Source organism: Nannospalax galili, unplaced genomic scaffold (genome assembly GCF_000622305.1).
Source record: "Nannospalax galili isolate Female #2095 unplaced genomic scaffold, S.galili_v1.0 scaffold252, whole genome shotgun sequence".
Lineage (NCBI taxonomy): Eukaryota > Metazoa > Chordata > Mammalia > Rodentia > Spalacidae > Nannospalax > Nannospalax galili.
Window position 1 is genome coordinate 2,878,122 of NW_008333886.1, and position 14,468 is coordinate 2,892,589.

Here is a 14,468-nt window from a genome sequence, read left to right on the forward strand (position 1 = left end):
AGCCCAGTGTCTGCAGTTGATTACTTTCTTTGAGGTTGGCTGAAGGAGGTCCTATCAATTCTGAAAACATTGGCTATTGCCATTTCTCTTTGTTATCCTGCAGAAACTGAGAGTGAAACCCTATTCCTGAAGACATACATACTTCCATCACAGAATATGTAGAAGTCAAGCAGGTACTGGCCTGCAGGATTCATTCCTACTGGCTAGCTTTTATAGTGCTGGAGAGTGTTACCCATCCTTCCAGAGGAGAAAATTAATCATCAGTTTTTCCAAGCTGTGAATCCTGGAGACAACATTAACGAATGGCCTGGCTGGATAGGCCCACTGTTGCAATAGTGGCACAAATGTTGTGGGAGTAACCAAATGCTCCACAAGATAGAATCCAAACCTGTCATAATTCCTGGTGCCAAGAGCTTATGGCTAGACAGGTCATAGACTCTAAGGGACACCCTACTACTGTTACTCTGCTAAATGAATACAGTATTAAAACAACTCTTAATGAAATTGTTATACTCATAGATCAGTGCACTTACACACAGACCCATAACTACTCAATGTGTAATTTAACTAATTTTTATATTGTGTAAAAAGTGAGCTCATTATGGATGAGCATGTTGCTCAGTGGTAGAGCACTGGTTTAACAACACAGCAGAACATAGGAACATGGAGGGGAGGGAAGGGAAGGAGAGAGAGAGAGAGAGAGAGAGAGAGAGAGAGAGAGAGAGAGAGAGAATTACTGAGGTTTGCATTTATTTGGGAGAGGAGGTAAGATAGTCACCCCTAATCTGGCCACAAATGACAGTGGCAGCAAGAAATTACACTGCACCTGCAGAATGCACAGGTGCCAGGGTGTTTGATATAAGCTAATTCCCTGTGTTTTCCAGTTTGCTAAAAGCTGTCCCTAAACAGGTCACCCAGAATCATGAACACTAATCTTTATTCCCTCTAGACTTAATTTGCATATGTTTGTTATCTTACACTGCCTTGAAGTAAATTAGTCTAATTGCTCTAAACTAACATACATAAGAAGCAATGTTTGGACAGTGATGATCAACTTAGAGTGTCACCACATAAGGTGCTTGGAATTTCATTAGAACTAAAAGTAGTAGTCCCCAGGGAAGAAAAGTTAAAAATGGATAAGCTCCACTGCTAATGTGGCATTAATGGGCACAGGATTATCATAGCACAGAAGGTAAAAGCATTTGCTATTTAGCCTTTATGTCCATTTAAAATTTTCTCTTAGTGGAATGAATTTATGTATGATTTGAAAAGTATTTGCCTGTATCACTTTGCCATTAAATAATTACCATTAAAACAGCATTACCATGATCTAAACATAATACTATAAAAGCAAATTATTTACCTGCAATGTAAGATTGAAATTTAATTTCTAAACAAAGTGATATTTAACAAACTTCAGGGTTGGGTACTTATGTGAAATTATGTCATTAAATAAGCAACTATTTCTATTTTGTTTCAAGCATGATAGTAAGGATTCTATCCATTTTCAGGCACTAATCAGAGTCAAAGTTACTTAAAGTAAATATTTCAAAGCAGAACATAGTGGTGAATGCCTGTAATCCTAGCACACAGGAGGCAGAGGCAGGAATATCAGTTCAGGGAGAGCCTGGGCCATGCAGTAATTCTCAGGACAGCCTGGGTGCATAAAGAAAAACAGTAATTAGTTAATTAATTTTTATAAGGGAAAATATTTCACAAAAATTAGCTCCAGAGTTACACAATGAAATGAACATTCATGTTAAAAGGACTTCTAATAAATGTTTTGAAGTAGGGTCTGATTTAGCCAGGCTGGATGCCATGCTTGCTTTTATGTAGTGCTGAACATCAAACCCAGAGCTCCAAGGAGTATATATAAGCAGTTTTATTTTAAATAAAAGGAAAGTAATATTTAGGATAAAAAAATACCATCAATGATGTGTCTGTTAATGACAGATCACTATATACACAATTTGTATAAAATATTAAAACCTATTTCTTTTTATATGTCATTCTGTTTCCTAATGGAATTACCTCATCCATAATTAAACTATATAATTTATTTAATGATACATAAACATTTCTTAATATATAAATGTTAACATTTAAGTTTTCAAATAAATCTGTTTTAAATTGAAAACATTGTAATTGAAAAATGCATATAATTACTTACCAATTGCCATAGCAGCTTCAGAACACAATGTACTTTAGAACATGGCTGTTTGCCCTCACGATCATAGCTGACTGGGAGCTATAACTCTCAGCTTCTGCAAAGCATCACAGCAGAGGATGATCCCAATAGAGCTAGTCAGGGAAAGTGCTAGCATTCAAAGCCTAGAGGATCTACTGAATGCATGTAGCATCTTCACCCCTGTAAGGTTACAGAATGAGTTGGACCAGGTAAGGGTCTTTTGTAATTCCATCACTATTACAATTACATTATTTGAACAAATATGCATCTAACACTTCTGTGGTGTCAAGTCCATTATAAGATTCTCTGATAACTGAAATCCTCAATTTCATGGTTTTAAAATTTTTTCTTACATGTATTTAATTTGGGTGGGGTTGAGACTACGCACATGACAATCAAGCATACAGCTTGCAGGATCCAGTTCTCGTTCTACCATGTGGGCTCTGGAGTTCAAACTCAGCTTGGCAGGCTTGGCTGCAAACTGCTTTTCCCACTATACCAACCCCTTAGTCCAAGACTTTTTTCCTTTTTTTTAAGTTGAATTTTTGTAAATTTTATGCAATATAAGTTGATCATATTTAGATTCCCTCCTGTATCTGCACCCCCTTAACTAACCTCCCAACAAATTTCCTAAAATTAATATTAATTAATATATATATTATATACTTTACACACACACACATACACCAAAGAATTGGGAGTCAGGTTTGTGTCCCCAAATGCCCTTTGTTATAAATTCATCCACCAGAGCTTGATCAATCTGGTAACAAGACTTTTACCCTTAAAGATGGCTGAATGTCCCTTCCCTGTAGACATCAGTTGCCTTGCTCAGGCAGGCTTGGGGTTTCTCACCAAGTTCTTCACATCTATGCTGGACTACCGTCGATTGAATTTACATGAAACTTTTGCACGCTGTCACCATTGCTGTGAGTTCATATGTATAGCGACCTAGCTGTCTGGAAAATTCTGTTTCCTTTTGGTCATTCACCTCTTCTGACTCTTACACTGTTTCTGACCCCTCTTCTCTTATTCTGTAACGATTCCTGAGCCTAGCGAGGGAGAAGTTTAATATAACTGTCTAATTCAGGGATAAGGGATAAGCACTCTGCAGCCTCTTATTCTCTGTGTGTTGGCCACTTGTGGGTATCTATCCTAAATATCATCTGCTGCAGAAGGAAGCTTTTCTGTTGCATGTTGAGAAATACCATTATAACAACAAATCATTAGAAATCAGAAATGTGCAGTTTAACTAATTTTTATATTGAGAGAGACAAATGAGATCATTAGGGATGAGCATGTATCTCAGTGGTGCAACACTTGTTTAGCAAGAGTGAAGGGCATAGGAAAAGGGAGGGGAGGAGAGAGAGAGAGGGAGAGAATGTGGTTTGTCTATCCTCAGGCTCCTAGGCCTGATATCAATGTCCATTATGTGCTCCATTCTATGAAGTGGACCTTAAATCCAATTAGATAGCAATTTGTTACTCCTATAACATTATTCCACTATTGTACTGATGGTCATATCTTGCCAGACCAGTTGTTATTTAGCTTGCAGAATTCACAACTGGGTAAGATTCATGCTGAATTTTCTCTTTGGGTAGCTTGCATAACACCTTCCATTGCTACAAAATGCAGCCAGTAGACACAAGGCACTAGAGTCAGTATTGGCTTGATTTGTCCTTGTTTGTTCTTCCACTCTTATAAACAGTCTTCACCAAGTGGGTATTACCATCCAGTTGTAGGGTGTAATCAATAGCAGAAGCAATGACAAGTATTGTTAGAGAATCCATGACATTCCTGGTCAATAGCTACAAAATAAGGAGTCCTTACCTGGCACTGGGGCCCAAGTGTTACGTGCTAAGTTTCTTGAATTCTTTTTCTGACAGTTTGTTTAATGGGCACTCTTTAGCCTTATATTGTAAGTCCATGGAAGGATAGATCGAGTCCACTTTATTGACCACTTATACTTAGTACATAACGTAGTATTAGGTTCATAGTAAATAAATTGCTAAACAAATGAATGGAAAAATCAATGAAGTTCACTCTTAAAGCTTGACAATTGGTAGATAATAGATGTTAAGCTTGAAAATACACTCAATTACATTTTATTTATTTACTATATCAGAGATATAACAGAAATAATCCATGTGCTACAGCCTTGAAGTTTAGTACGTGGTTCAGCTGTATAAGCAAATGAATGTATGAAAACACAGATGTTTCTAAAAGCAAGGTATGAATGTTTTGGCTGCTGCCAGTAAGTAACCTTTTTGGATGACATAAATTTTCAATACTGATTTTCCAGGAATCATTAATATAGTTCCTTTGCCCTCTATTATAATTTGAGATCATTACCAGTTCTGTTCCCACTGCATGATTGGCATATGGTAATATATTTTCAATAAATTTGCAGTTGTTGACTAAATGACATCTTGAGAAATACTTCAAATTATGAACAACACAAGAAGTTGTTCATCAGATAAATTAGTACTCATTTTAGTCAAATGCTCCTTGATTAAGCACGGACCAAATCTCTGTTGGATGTCTGCAGTAATACATCAGGTGGCTGTTTATTGAGATGTGGAATGACACTGAGCACCATAAATATTCAGTCACCCATTGCAAGATCTCAAGCCTAGTTCCCCGCACTAGTGACAGTAGTAGTATAATGCTGGGAAACATAGGATGGGCATAATGATATTGAAGAGCTCAGCCAGCTCAAAAGTCTGGTATGTGGTCAAATAAGGTGCAATACACATGACAATAAATGATGCCCACTTTTGACATTTGTAGGAATGACTTCTGGGCTAATGACTTTTACTCAGACTTGCACCAAATGCTACTGTTTATAAGGCAAACAAGCTCACTGAGACGTGTTCTGGTGACTTAGGCCCCTGAACTTGAATCCTCCAGAACTTTGCCCTCCACCTAAGATAGTGAGTGAGTGTAGGGGTGCTTGTATTAGGCTATCAAAGTACTGAATGCAGTTTATTCGTATTCATTTCTTCTCTGGAAGCAGAGAGAGATGAAAAGAATGTTTGGTATTATGTCCATGACATAATTTAGACCTAAGGATGAATGCTCCCCACTACTTCTTTGGGAGAAGTTATAAAGTCATCCTGAGCCTCAACCTCTTCCTATTCCCCATCTTTACAATATGTTTGAGGATTATACTGTGCAGTTTGCTAACAGTCCTCCAAGTCATTTTTAGAAAAATGAAGATATTCGGGGCTGGAGAGATCGCTCATCTGTTAAGAACACTGGCTGTTCTTACAGAAGAGCCGGGTTTGAATCCCCGTACCCACATGGCAGCTAACAACTGCCTGTAACTCCTCCAGTCCCAGAGGATCCAACAGCCTCTTCTGACCTCCGCGGGCATTGCACGACACAGGTGCACTTACCTACATGCAGGCAATACACGCATACACATAAACATTTTTTTAAAAAGGAAAATGAAGGTATTCCAGAAAAACAAAACATTACAAAGTTCAAATAACTTTAAAATATCACATAACCATTGGTGTCTAATCCAGAGTAAATTATTGGTAATAAATAAAACCATTGTACTGGAAACATTTAAAGAAGAATTACAGCAGCATGAGTCAACAAGAAAACTCCAGTGAGCCTGGCAAACACTGATGATGGAGAAATCCCCTTGTTATGAATTCAAAAAACACTTCCTAGCAACACCTTCTTCCCCAGAGATGCCCATGAGGTAGAAAGATATAATATGGCCAACTTAATGAAGGGGAGATTATTCATGAGCTAAGATTGGGGCGGGGACTACTTAAACGACTTTATGTGGGGTTTGAGGATGTATTATGAAATCAGATGCAGATGGAAACAACCATTCTTGGGGAGGTCACAACATGGTGTAATGAAGCAAAGCACATGTTGGTTCACTCAGCTGGCCGTGTTAGTCCCATCAGTACAGCAGGCAACTTGAAGCTGACCTCCAAAGGAAAGATAAAAATGGCTTCTACTCTATACCTGTCAAAGGCAAGACCTCTGCTCTACACTTATCAAAGGCAAGACTTAGGAGTAATGAACTGTTTCAGGTCTGGAATAAGACATCTTGTATATCATCCTATAAAATCTCTGAAATTTTTTGGTCTTTCAAATATAGGAGATATTTAAGCAGAATGCTCAGTTTCCTCAGGACTAGACATAGTCAAAAACAACAAATAAATAAACAAACTTGTCTCTGTAACAGAAAATGGAACAATGGAGGCAACCTGGGACCAACCTTCAAACCACAAGGAAGGTATCAGCACCCTGACTCACAGGGGAATCTACATATGATCTAGCCTCTGGTTCGGGTATTTGTATAAATTGTAGGATGGTCACAGGCATGCTGGGAAGGAAATTGGACTTTTTTCTCCCCTCCCAGTCCACCCCATATTTGGCTGGAAAAATATGTTTCCTTCATTAATTTCTGTTTCCTGATTTCCTTTGGAATATAAGGAAATTAATTTGGCAGATAATAACTTAAGTTCTGGGCACCAGCACTACTGAGACTTTCATTTTCTAGTCTCTCGGTTGCAAGAGCCTGAAATCAATCATTTCTCTGTTTGCTTTTGCCAAAATATTATTTGTTTATGTATTAACTAAATATTTACTGAGTACTTTCTATGTGTGAAACTCTACCCTATGCACTTGGAATTCAGCAGTAAATAAAACAATAATTTCTTAAATTCAGAGCATACATATATATGATACAGCAATAAAAGTTTCATAGATGATATATATTATATAATAGAGATAGAGATGGTATAGATGTATATGTATTAATTAGATAATATTTTTTCATAGATGATATGAATTGTAAGTAATATAGATATTGATAATTTATATTGATTGATAGTTATTTATAAGATAAACAAAGATGGTATTGATAGGTATAAATGTGGATAGATACAGATATAGATAAATGCACATAGAAATCAATAGAGATGTAGGAGGGTTCTTTGAGGCAGGGTCTCATGGAGTAACATAGATTGGAATTAAGTTCATCATCCTTCTGCCTCAGCTCTTAAATGTTGACATTAAAGACATTTGTTCCTACCTCTATCTTCAAAGGGTTTATATTCTTGTGTGAAGTAGGACAGGATAACAAAATGGGTGCAAGTAAATCTTCTGTGAGGCATTATGGGTGTGTAAAGTGTAAGCTTGGAAAGGGGTAGACAGAGGTAGAATCAAGAGTTCTGAAAGCAGGTGCAAGCAAGCACAGAGGGTGGTAAGACTTGAGAGATTGGCATCCTGTGGCTAGCAGAGAAAATTGCATGCCAGGAAGAAGGGAAGTGCAGAGACTAAGGTGTGCTAGGTTCAGAAAGAAGGGAGGTAATTGGAACCACAAGAGTGAAGGGGAGAGCAAAGAACTGGAACCTAAGCTGTCCGTGTTACTAACCCGGGAATAATAACAACAGTATAGATGCATTCTTATTAACTCTGGCATTGGGACAGTAGTGCTATGTTAATGCAGACTTTTCAGACCCGTGCATCTATGGAAAGGTGGTCATTTCCTTGGGGATTGGGTGTTTGCAACCCTCCCTGTACAAGCTGTGTGCCATGGAAGATAGTCTTGGCATGTCACAGCATTCTACCAAAGAATAAAGTGAATAAATTTCCCTTCATCTTGTTGGAAACAAATTGGGAAGGCCTGGCAACTCCCTGCTTGGCAAACCTATTAGTTACTCAGTCATTTTTAGTCTTTCATTTTCTAAATGTCAGCCTTAGTGTCTATTAGTGTCTACATATAGCTCCCTAGGTTTATAGGGAGTGCAAGATAAAAGTATATCTTTATTTTTAAAAAGTAAGAGAAGATGGCTATGAAGGTCACAAAAGGGAAAAGAACCAGCATGAATTAATCTTAGAGAGAAATAAAGCTAAGAAAGTGAACTCTTGAAATTATTAGTTATTCAATCCATTAAAATGGCTGTATAACCATAATCCAGTGTACATACTAGCATCAACTTGAAAAATCACTGATTAGGAGGAAAAGCATCGGAATCTGAGTGATGTTCAGGATGTCAATTGAAAAGAGTGTTTCAAGAAGGGTGGGGGATGATCAAGCCCATCAAATGATGCAGCAAGGATGAGCAAGTGGAGATTGCAGTTTAAGGATTTAGATTCAAAAAAGGCAGCTCTTACTATATCCATAGCATAACTGTGGGCTTTGATGTCCTAATTTAGGAAACAGTACAAATTTGTGGAGCCAAAATAATTACATAACATTTTAAGGTGAGCGAGTAGAGGACAATAAATTGCAGTCCAAACAGGGATAAAGCTTTTGTTTCTGTTACTTTTCAGTGATAGCATGTCTCATGATAGATTTATGTTTTAATTACAACATTCAACTGCCCTATATATATATTTAGTATATTTGCATACACATATATACTCATATATAAGTGTGTATGCACAATCAATATCATTTTTCACAGATTCTGTATGTGCAAATATATGCCTTGTCAAAATTTTGTGAAGTGTTCAAATCAATATCAGATATTTGCAAGTGTGTATAGTCCAGAGGAATTCTTGAACCACTCAATTTGCATTTCACAAATTGAATTGAAGCCAGGCCATTTCCTGAATTCTTATCATGGCTCCTGTACTGCTGTTAACAAGTGTTCTTTGTAGGGTCCATTTAATGCCATTTTTCACATTTTCAATATACTGTTGGCAAATTTACTGTTAAAAAATTAAAGTTGTGTAGGACTGGGTTTTGGTTAGGTGCCATTCAAAAGGGAAAGAATCTGTGATGTACCTCTCAAAGAAACCAGAGCTATCACATCAGATTTGCTCAAACATATGTTTCAGGAATGTTCTCCACAACTTCAATGCTGATGATTTGGCAGCTTTGTATTCAGAAACAGACAAAGGAAACCACAGTCCATAACAGAGGCTGCTCCCAATGTGCTCAAGTAGCATCTGTGGGGTACGAGGAAGTCATAAAGAAATGGCGGAAAATTACCAAATTCATAGCTCTAGATGATGCCTCAGTGTAGTTCTTACTGTAAGGTAAAAAAAAATTGAAGACAATTACATTCACGTTACCCAGGGTTGAGCAAATATTAAACCCATCTTACCTTGTGCTGCTTGGCTCTCACATTTCAAAAGATCTGGTTTGCCCAGAGGCAAGACAAGTTCTGATGACCAGAAATCTGTAGATCTATGAGGAATAAATATCTGGTTTATTAGTCCATGGTATTCTAGTACAGCAAACTAAAGTACATGTGTACATACAGGTACACACACAGAGAGACTCACAAACACACACAGGTACACACACACACACACACACACACACACACAAACACGTCCATGTGCATATAAACATATTCCTTGTATTCTTCTAGCACGTTTGATATCTAGACAGTAATTGAAAGATAACTATTTAAGGAAGAAAGTCTGTGAGTTACCAAGTTGCTGAACTCCGAATCATAGATGGATGTGGTACCATGGTACCCATAGACTTGGTACCCAAGGCACTATGACATAAGAAACTCAAAAAGTATATGCACAAATCCATTGGCACCTGCAGACATGGAAACAGATGCATCTAGATCTTTCCCAAATCCTTCATGAGTGAACAGCTACATGAAGCAGCTGAGTCAAGAGAAAAAGACAAGGACACAGAGCTTTGAGGAAAGAAGAGCAGATGAGAGGGATATTTGAGTGAGAGAGTAAAATAACCAGGGAAATTGAGACTAGATTGCCTGGCAGAACTGAGGTCCCTCTGAGTTTTGTAAACAGGAATTTTAAATGAGTCCAGTCAGCAGGTTTATGGTTTTCCCATTCACTTTCAGTTTTCAGGTGCAGGGTGGGACTATGTGGAAAGCTGCATTTAACCAAAGTGAAGTTTTGCTAAAAGGAAGATTGGAAATGCTATGATTTAAATCTATGTTGAGAATTTTAGAACTTGAAGAAATGTTTGCAAGTTTTCTCTTTTAAATTACGCAGTGGGGGCTTAGAACATCTATTTTGCAAGTAAATAAATTTACTTTCACATTCCAGATAGATACATTCTTACTCACAGGGAATTACTTTTCTTCATCAGTGAACTGGAAACATACCATATTCCTTCAGAATATCTTAGAGATTAAAGAAAGACAAAGAAAAATGTATAGATAGCATTAGTTACAGTACCAGACACATCATTAATATTCAAGAAAAGCTCTCCATTATTATCTGTCCTTTCTTTTCATAATTTTTGTTTACTTATTTTTTAAATACATTTTTAATTTTGGAGAATTTTATATAGTACATTTTGATCATATTCAGACCTCCCTCCCCACCAAGAAACCCACTTTAATACTCCCACCTAGAATTCAAGTCCTCTGTTAATTTTTCTTTTATTTTTTTTCTTTTTCCTTTTTAACTTTTTATTTTTGAATTTTTGTGAATTTGATACAATATATTTTATCATAGTTTAAACCCTCTCCCCTATTTGCACCCTTTTATAATATATGCCTATAGAGTCAAATTTGTGTCACCATTAGAGCCTAGCTAACCTCTCAAGAGTCAAACCCTTAAACAAGAATGACTTTCTCCTTTCCAACAGCAATGAGTTTCCAATAGCTGCTCAGGCAGAGTTGGGGTTTCTTATCAACTTCCACATGTCTTGTGTCTGGCTTGAGCCTACATGGGACTTGTCCATGTTGTCACCATTGCTGTGATATCATATGAGTAACTTCCCAGCTATCTGGAAGACTATGTCTCCTTGTGATCATCAACTTCCTCTGACTCTTACAACCCCCTTCTCCATACCCCATAGTGATCTCTTAGTCTTGATTAGCAGAAGTATGATATACCTATCTAATTCAGGGATAATCACTCTGCAGTCTCTTATTCTCTGCATGTTGGCAAGTTGTGGGCTTCTATGTTAATCAGTGTATGCTGTGTAAAGAAGCTTGTCTGGTGAGAGTTGAAAGGTGCGTTTATTTACGGGTATAACAATGTTATTAGAAATCAGTTTAATACTGTATGTATTGTATTAGCTACTTTTCTGTTGCTGTGATAAAAACACCATGACCAAAGGAACTTATAAAAGGAAAATTTTGTTTAGCTTATGCTTCCAAAGGGACAAGAATCCATCATGGTGTGGAGGCGTGGCAACAGAGGTGGCTGGAGGAGGAGCAGAAGCTAAGTGCTCACAACTTCAAGCAGGCACAGGAAGCAGAGAGTAACCGAAGATCCAGCAAAGCTTAAGAACTCTCTAAGCCCACCCATGGTGATGTGCTTTCTCCAGCATGGCCACACTTTCTAAGACCTCCCAAAACAGCGCCACCAAGTAGGGACAAAAAATGCTCAACTACTTGGAGCCTGTGGAGGACATTCTCATCCAAACCACCACATCTATTTAGCAGATTAATAGTATTAGGCCACCCCCTATATCCTAAGGTCTAGTAGCCTCAGGTTCCTAAGCCTGATATCAATGTCAGTATGGGCTCCATCCCATGAAGCAGGCATTAAGTCTAATTAGAAAGTGATTGGTTGCTCTCAAATATTCATGCCAATACTGTACCTGAGGCCATATCTTTCCAGGCCAGTTGTAGTTGGCAGGATTCACACTTGGGTCAGGTTAATGATTAATTGTTTCTTCCCATAGTGGACACATATCTACCTGCACTATGAAAATTAGCCAATAGTTTTTGTTTTTTAAAAGATTATCATTCTTGGCAGGGTGTGGTGGCACAAGCCTTTAATCCCAGCACTTGGGAGGCAGAGGCAGGTGGATCTCTGTGAGTTCAAAGCCAACCTGGTCTACAGAGTGAGCTCCAGGGCAGCTGGGGCTACAGGGAGACCCTGTCTCAAAAAGACCAAAAGGAAAAAAAGAAAAAGAACCCCAGGTTCAGATGGATCCACAACAGAATTCTACCAAACATTTAAAGAAAAACTACAACTGGTGCTTCTCAAACTCTTCCACAAAATAGAAATAAAAGGACACCTTTAAGTTCTTTGTGAACTTTATCTGGCTCTAATATAAAGCCAGATAAAGACACAGTAACAAGGAAAACTACAGACCAGAGATGCAAAAATACTCAACAAAGTACATGATGCTTCCAAAGGGACAAGAATCCATCATGGTGTGGAGGCGTGGCAACAGAGGTGGCTGGAGGAGGAGCAGAAGCTAAGTGCTCACAACTTCAAGCAGGCACAGGAAGCAGAGAGTAACCGAAGATCCAGCAAAGCTTAAGAACTCTCTAAGCCCACCCATGGTGATGTGCTTTCTCCAGCATGGCCACACTTTCTAAGACCTCCCAAAACAGCGCCACCAAGTAGGGACAAAAAATGCTCAACTACTTGGAGCCTGTGGAGGACATTCTCATCCAAACCACCACATCTATTTAGCAGATTAATAGTATTAGGCCACCCCCTATATCCTAAGGTCTAGTAGCCTCAGGTTCCTAAGCCTGATATCAATGTCAGTATGGGCTCCATCCCATGAAGCAGGCATTAAGTCTAATTAGAAAGTGATTGGTTGCTCTCAAATATTCATGCCAATACTGTACCTGAGGCCATATCTTTCCAGGCCAGTTGTAGTTGGCAGGATTCACACTTGGGTCAGGTTAATGATTAATTGTTTCTTCCCATAGTGGACACATATCTACCTGCACTATGAAAATTAGCCAATAGTTTTTGTTTTTTAAAAGATTATCATTCTTGGCAGGGTGTGGTGGCACAAGCCTTTAATCCCAGCACTTGGGAGGCAGAGGCAGGTGGATCTCTGTGAGTTCAAAGCCAACCTGGTCTACAGAGTGAGCTCCAGGGCAGCTGGGGCTACAGGGAGACCCTGTCTCAAAAAGACCAAAAGGAAAAAAAGTTTTTAAAAAAAGACTATCAATTCCATTCTGTGTCTCTGAAATCAAGTGCAGAGAGGATAGTGCCAGTGAGGGAAGAGGTGGGGAGAGTGGAATATGAGCAAAACATAATGTGTAAAGTTCTAGAATCAATAACAATAAATATATTTTAAGAACAGATTCAAATGGAGCAACAATAAAATAAAGCTGACCAAAACCAAAAATGTCAGTAACCTGATGTATATGAGAGAACAAAAAAGAAATGTAAATTTTCCTGTGCCTGTGTCTGCGTAGACTGCCGACATTTATAGACTCTCTGAAGTATTTGCAGATTTTTCTCCACTGTTAGCTACTTTAAAATTCTTCAGTGGCCTAATCAAGAAAGAAATTTTAGTAGACAATCAATGCTTTAATGAAATTGAATTTGCCTTTCTTTAAAGTCAGAGATGCAAATTATTGAGAATAACTTCTTTAGCAGTTGGTCTTTTTGCGTTTTGTTCATCGATTTTATGAATTCTCTGGGGAATGAGGGGGACTGAGGAGAAGGGGGAGGGGAGAAACGGGGGGAAGGGAAGAAAGAGGAGTAGTGGATATGGGGATGTACTAAAAGCACGTGATACACATGTATGGAATGGCCTTATCAAGCCCACTATGGTAATAAAAATATTTGCTTTAGGCACAAGGTTTTCTTTCTAAACTTACCATCAACACGGAAAATCTGCAATCCATAGCCCTTTGTGAAGAGTAAAGGTCTGTGAAAGGTTCGTAGCTCCTGAGTTAACTCTAATAGGACTTAGGCTTATGTAGTGGATTCTCTTTTAGCAGTCACAGGGAAGTCCATATTGTTCCCACTGTAGAGACAGATTCGATGTCAGACCCACAAGTCAGAAATTGAGACCTCTCTCGAGGCTTGAAATCGTTCCACATCAACTCTTTGATGGCAGTCACGGGCGCCACTGTTTACTTTTGGACACTATAGCTCAATTTTATGCATCCGCTTCTTGTTTGTCCTAAAATCAAGCTATTCCAAGGTCTGTCAAGACAGCTTCATTCTTCTCCCTCCTGAGTCCCCCCTGAGTACACACTTCTAGTAGGTCAATGACTGGGAGCCAGCTGTCTCATCTGGCCACTTCCCTTCCTCACACTCTACGCCCAGCACAGAAGCCTAACCCTGCTACTCCAGGAAGCACTCAAAGGAAGCTCTTTTCCTGTATCATACATTTCATCTTTGTAGTAGAGTTATGACAATTTTATGAAGCCTGATAGTGACAGCAAAGTCGAATGGCACTCACCTTTTTCGGCTGCATGCTTGAGGTGTACCCAGTTCAAACAAAAGGAGCGATCGCAGAGGCTGGAGAGATGGCTCAGCGGTTAAGGGCACTGACTGCTCTTGCAGAGGACCTGGGTTTGATTCCCAGCACACGGTGGCTACAAACCATCCTTAACTCCAGTTCCAGGGGAATCCGAAGCCCTCTTCTGACCTC